Genomic DNA, 5,888 nt, shown 5'->3' with positions numbered 1-5,888 from the left:
TTATATGGGTGGGCAGATTTTTACATGCACAGGATACGTTTGTATTTATATTATTTTCATAAATGTTCATTAAAAGAAAATTTCTTCTAGTAAACAGAAGTATTTTTCATCATGCGATCAAGCTTTCATAGGGCTGTTTATTTTAGGTGGTGGAGTGCTAGAAAGTACTTAGCCATGGGACCAATTAAGGATGTGTGAGTTCTGTTTTCCACTGTCAGTCTTGTACAGAGCCAGCTTCAGGTGTTCGTGGGCCCTTGGGCAAGATACCCTCCATGGACACCCTCCCTTGTGGAGTTGACCTTCTCACCACCATTGTGACCACCAAGTAGGCAATGGCACCTGCTGCTTCTCCTTCTCACCGCCACAGTGTCTGGGCCAGAGCAAGAGGCAGGTGAACAATCAAGTTGCAACAGCGAAGAGGAGGAGCAACTTGAGAGAGCTCTTGCCAGTGGGCCTCCCTGTTGGGGTCTGGGCCCTTGGCAAGTGCCCACTATATCTGACCTTGATGCTAGTTTTGGTCTCATGGCCTCAGAAACCACCAGTGTAAATCAGATGTGCATTGGAATCCACATTCAAATGTGGAAACACCCTAACTCAAGGATGGGCAACTTGTGGTCCTCCAGATGTCTTGACTGACAACTCCCATCATCTCTCACCATTGGCTATGCTGGCTAGGGCTCATGGGAGTTGTTGGCTGAAATGTCTGGAGGGCCACAAGTTGCCCATGCCTGCTCTACCTATCCATTGCTTTCAACAGGATGCACAACTGCCTGCAGATGCCACCTTTTCTCTTCTATTGCTTTCAGTGTCCATTGGGATATATGTTTGGATGTGCATCCAGATGCATGTTCCATACTGGATGTTCATCTTCCAAAAAGCTTGCATGAGATTTTCTATATCCAGCTTTCCCCACCACCACCACCAACCCCCTCTCATTAGCTTGCACAGGAATTTACACATGCAGCCACTGATAATTTTCTCCTGCTGGAAAGGAAATTGGATAGAATCAGACATCAGAGTTTGTGTGAGTGGTCCCTACCAGCTAAAACTACAGTATCCAGGTTGGAAATCAAAACTGTTACATTACAGAAGCACCCCAATGAATATATCAAAATATCAGAATGGGGGGGGGGGACTCTAGATCTGTATTCTGCTGGCCCTTATGGTGAATCATTCATCCCATTCTCCCCATGTTCCAGAAACGCTCTACCCATCCAGGAGGACTATTGGTTTGCCCTGACCTGGTTATTAAACCTCCTAGCTTTTTGGCCTGGTTCTTTGAAAGGGCAACAGCCAGATTCTGCCCCTCTCTATTTGGCTTCCTAGATATCATCCAAGTACTTGTAATCCCCAGAATTCCCACCTATTGCTGATACATCTACCTGTTCATCTACTTTCAAAGTTTTGCTTAGGCCCAGGGACAAAAGGGGGGGGGCTGCCTTCTTTGGGCAACATCTGTTTCTTCCTCCCACAGTCACTTAAGAGCCCAGCTGGTTCAGGTCATGGATCTATTGCTGGGATGCTAAGCCTATTTCAGTTCAAAGGCCAAATTTCATTTTGGAGAAACTTTCAGGAGTCATGGGGGGAATCCGCACGTCGTTCTGAGATCGCTTCTAAGCGACCCCAGAGTGGCGTGAAAGCGAGCGTGTAACTGGCCTTTTGAAGAGCCGACGAAGAGATGTCCTTCGCGCCGCCGCCACCGCCACCCAACTCTCTCCTTGCCAGCTGGGACGGAGCACTCAGGGGAAGAAGGCGGGGTGGAGAGCTTCTTCCACTCTCAACACCGCCTTCTTCAGCCGAGCTCACTCTACCATGAGCTCGGCGAGGAGGTGTGCAGGTGGCAGGGGCGGCGGCGGGAAGGACATCTCTTCATTGGCTCTTCAAAAGGCAAGTTACACGCTCGCTTTCACGCAGCTCTGGGGTCGCTTAGAAGCGATCTCGGAATGACGTGCGGATTCCCCCATGGATTGGATGGGCCGAAAAGCAAAAGGGGCTGGGCAAAGCCACTATCATATTTTAAGAGCTTAAAGGTTCAATCCTATGCATGTTTAGACAGAAACAAAGAAGTCCCACAACTCCCAGCATGCCCCAGTCAGCCATGCTAGGAGTTGTAGGATTGTTTGTGTGTGTCTAAACATGCATAGGTTTTCATCTTAAAACACTTACTGCCAGTAACTAGCCTTAAAAAAGACACTCCCACCTTTTAGAATGGGAAAAAAACTGCATGAAAGCTGGGAGATCAGGGTGGGTGGGTGAAAGGGTGTGGCCATCTGGGGAATTCTGGATTGCTGGGTTGGGCCCCCAAAGGGCTGTTTTTGCCCCCTGAGGTTCCCCACCCCTTTTCTATTATAATGTAGGAAAAGGAAAGGAACCTCTCATGCAAGTACTGAGTCATTACCGACTCTTGGAGGGACGCCAGCTTTCATTGATGTTTTCTTGGCAGGCCTTATAGCGGGTTGGTTTGCCGTTGCCTTCCCCGGCCGTTATTACCTTCCCCCCAGCTAGCTGGGTACTCATTTTACCGACCTCGGGAGGATGGAAGGCTGAGTCGACCCGAGCCAGCTGCCTAAACCAGCTTCCGCTGGGATCGAACTCAGGCCGTGAGGAGAGTTTTGGCTGCAGAAACTGCTGCTTTACCACTCTGCGCCACACGAGGCTCATTATAATGTAGTCCAGCTACAATACTTTTGTAAGCTCACATGCAGGGCATCAAAACTACTCTCCCATTGCTGTTTGCATCTGGTGTTCAGAGGTACGCTGCCCCTAAATATGGCGGTTCCATTTCACTATTGTGGTAGCTAATATTTACCAATAGACTTCTCTTCCATGAATGTGTCTAATCAAGAAGAAGAAGAAGAAGAAGAAGAAGAAGAAGAAGAAGAAGAAGAAGAAGAAGAAGAAGGCTTTTGAAACTAAAGCGCATCTCCAAGCCTTGTGACAGTAGATGCCTTAAATTTATTATGTGCTATGTGGAAGAGGACTTCCTCTTCTCAGTCCTGAAACTACTTGCAATTAATGTCATGGATGACCCTGACTTCTAGCATTATGAAAGAGGGTTAAAAAACAAACTCCACACCATTCATAACTTCATACACTTTTATTATGCGCCCACTCCCACCTTAGTTTTTCTCAACTAAAAAGTCCCAAATATTGGTACAGAAGATACTTCAGCCCCTTGATTATTTCGGCTGCCCCTTTGGGGACCTTTTCCAGCCCTGTAATATCACTCTTGAATTGAGGCGCATGAACATTGTTTTGGTGCTTCTATGCCACTTGGAAATTTGGTACACCCATAGATCAAGGTGGCCTAGGTGACAGAAAAATCTGAAAGGGGGACCTTTTTTTAACCTCTTTCTCTTCAAATTCAGACACAAAATCTGCTTCTTAATAATGGGCTGCACTTCAGGAAAAAAAAAAGCCAACCCAGACACTGATGGGACAGAATGTTGTACTGTAGCTAGAAAAGTGGGAAGAAATTTGGTCATTTCGCATTTTACTGTGAATTTACCTAGTTTCAGACTTTCAAACCAACACATGAACTGAAACTCCATTATCCTTATTCACACTTCTCGAGATTTTGCAATGGAGTTTGCCAAACAAAACAAAAAAGTGTACAAAAATGTGTATATTGGGAGAAATTTACACAAAAATGTATACATATTTTCATGCCAACATTAAAAAAGTAGTAGTTTGGGATGAATTGAATGGAAGATTGGGGGAAAAAAAACATTCTCAAAGTTTGGGAGGAGCTGATTTTAAGATAGGAAAAATGAAAAAATGAAATTGACCCTTTTGTCTATCCCAAGCTGTGTGGTTCCATTTCTCCTTTTCACACACATGAGGAAGCCTTAGTATTTAGGGCAAGGGGGATTTACAATGTAGGTTTCAACTGGACAAGCCATTCATGTGCAGGACCTCCCAATTCATACCCATATGAGCAATCTTCTAGTGTCAGCCAGTTATGTATTTATGGTTGCAAAGGATAACTGTGATTGCAGGAAACCATTCCCAACCAAGAGGTGAACAGGTCAATGGTTCGTGTCATGTTTGCAAACTCCAGAGAGCATTTAAGATTGGCCGACTTTTGTCTCCAAAACAAATATTGAATTCAGAGGCAGTTCAAAGATTGAACAAAGTTGGTTCTGCCTTAGAAACATGGTCAAAGTAGCAAATGTGTATACTCAAGACCAGTTGTTCATCTGTCATAAAAAACAAAGTCGTATGAAAAAAGATTAAACTATCCACTCGTTTTCTGGCAGCTTCTCCCTTCTTCCTGATACGCTAGTTTTCTTTGCATCGGACTGGGGAGTATCATTCATGTGATCTCCCCACTTTAGTCCAAAATGGTACAGTCTAGCCAAAGTGCCACCCTGTAATGTTCTTGATCACGTGTTTCAACTCTTGAAATCTGCTTTGCCAGAGCAGGGCTTGTGCAGCTGCCAAGAAAACCTTGTATCGTGTTGATGGCTGAAGGTGCAGGATCCTGTTACCTTAAGAGCACCAGTGTGGTTGAAGCAATTTTAACCATGCCAATAAAGCCTTCCCAGAAATTAGAGATTTCACTAGCATAGATAACAATCACCTGAACCCATCATACCTGAATGAACTGCATTTGGTTTTATACTATATATGCTGTGTTTTTAAGGTTTGTAAACTTTGTAGCTTTGGCTATTAGGCAGTATAAATAAAGAAAATAAATGAAATGAAAATGAATAAATGAATACCTCTTCATACCAATGCCTTCTCCTGAGGTTAGGTGCCCATGTGATTCCCAGCTTCAATGGCAGCCATATTAATCTGCCAACATTTGAACCAGTTCTTAGGTGTGTTTTACATATAATGTTTACCACAAATATATTTAATGCAGGGTTCTTTAGGCATATCAAGCGTGATGGTTAATATCTCTTCCCCTCTAGTTTTGTGGCATCTGAATCATATGGGTGCTGATGGGGTCAATTAGGGATCCTGCAGCTTTGGACCCAACACATTTCAATGCCTGCTAGTCCAACCTTCCCCAGTCTGGTGCCTTCCAGATGAATTTCCTTCAAAGCATTCTGCCAATTCCTCAGTACATTTACTTGGGAGTAAATCCAATTGAATTCAATGGGGCTTACTGCTGATTAGACATAAATAGGACTGCACTGTTATTCTCTGCTTTGTCACTCCCCGCCCCCGCCCCCCCCCCACACCCAAAACCAACACAAGGTGCCTTTTAGTCCTTCAAATAGAGCATCTTTGTAGGATTTCCAATACATTTGTGGGGTGGGGGGGGGTAACCAATTTTTAAGGTTTAAATATGGGCTTGGATAGAATGGCACACGGTTACTTTCTATTTTAGCAAGCCAGTTTCACTCAGTGCTTTTCCTTTGGGGGGATGTTTATCCCTGAACTTCTTAAACAAAATGAGCTGTTGGAGCACTCTGTAAAATTTATTTATTTATTTATTTATTACATTTTTATACCGCCCAATAGCCAAAGCTCTCTGGGCGGTTCACAAAAATTAAAACCACAATAAAACAACCAACATATTAAAAGCACAATTACAAAATACAGTATAAAAAGCACAACCAGGATAAAACCACGCAGCAAAATTGATATAAGATTAAAATACAGAGTTACAACAGTAAAATTTAAATTTAAGTTAAAATTAAGTGTTAAAATACTGAGAGAATAAAAAGGTCTTCAGCTGGCGACAAAAAGAGTACAGTGTAGGCGCCAGGTCTTCAGCTGTAAAAGTGTGTTTTCCTAGAGATATTCGGGGGGAATCTACACACAGTCTTCGGGGCGCCTGGAGTGCGCCTGCAGTGCGCCCCGACATTGATGCTGTAGACAGTACCTTAAGCGTTCCAAGAAGAGGCGGAGGAGGAGGAGGCAGCCCTGCATCGCCC

This window comes from Elgaria multicarinata, chromosome 8 (genome assembly GCF_023053635.1).
Source record: "Elgaria multicarinata webbii isolate HBS135686 ecotype San Diego chromosome 8, rElgMul1.1.pri, whole genome shotgun sequence".
NCBI classification, from domain to species: Eukaryota; Metazoa; Chordata; class Lepidosauria; order Squamata; family Anguidae; genus Elgaria; species Elgaria multicarinata.
This window is presented reverse-complemented; position numbering follows the sequence as displayed.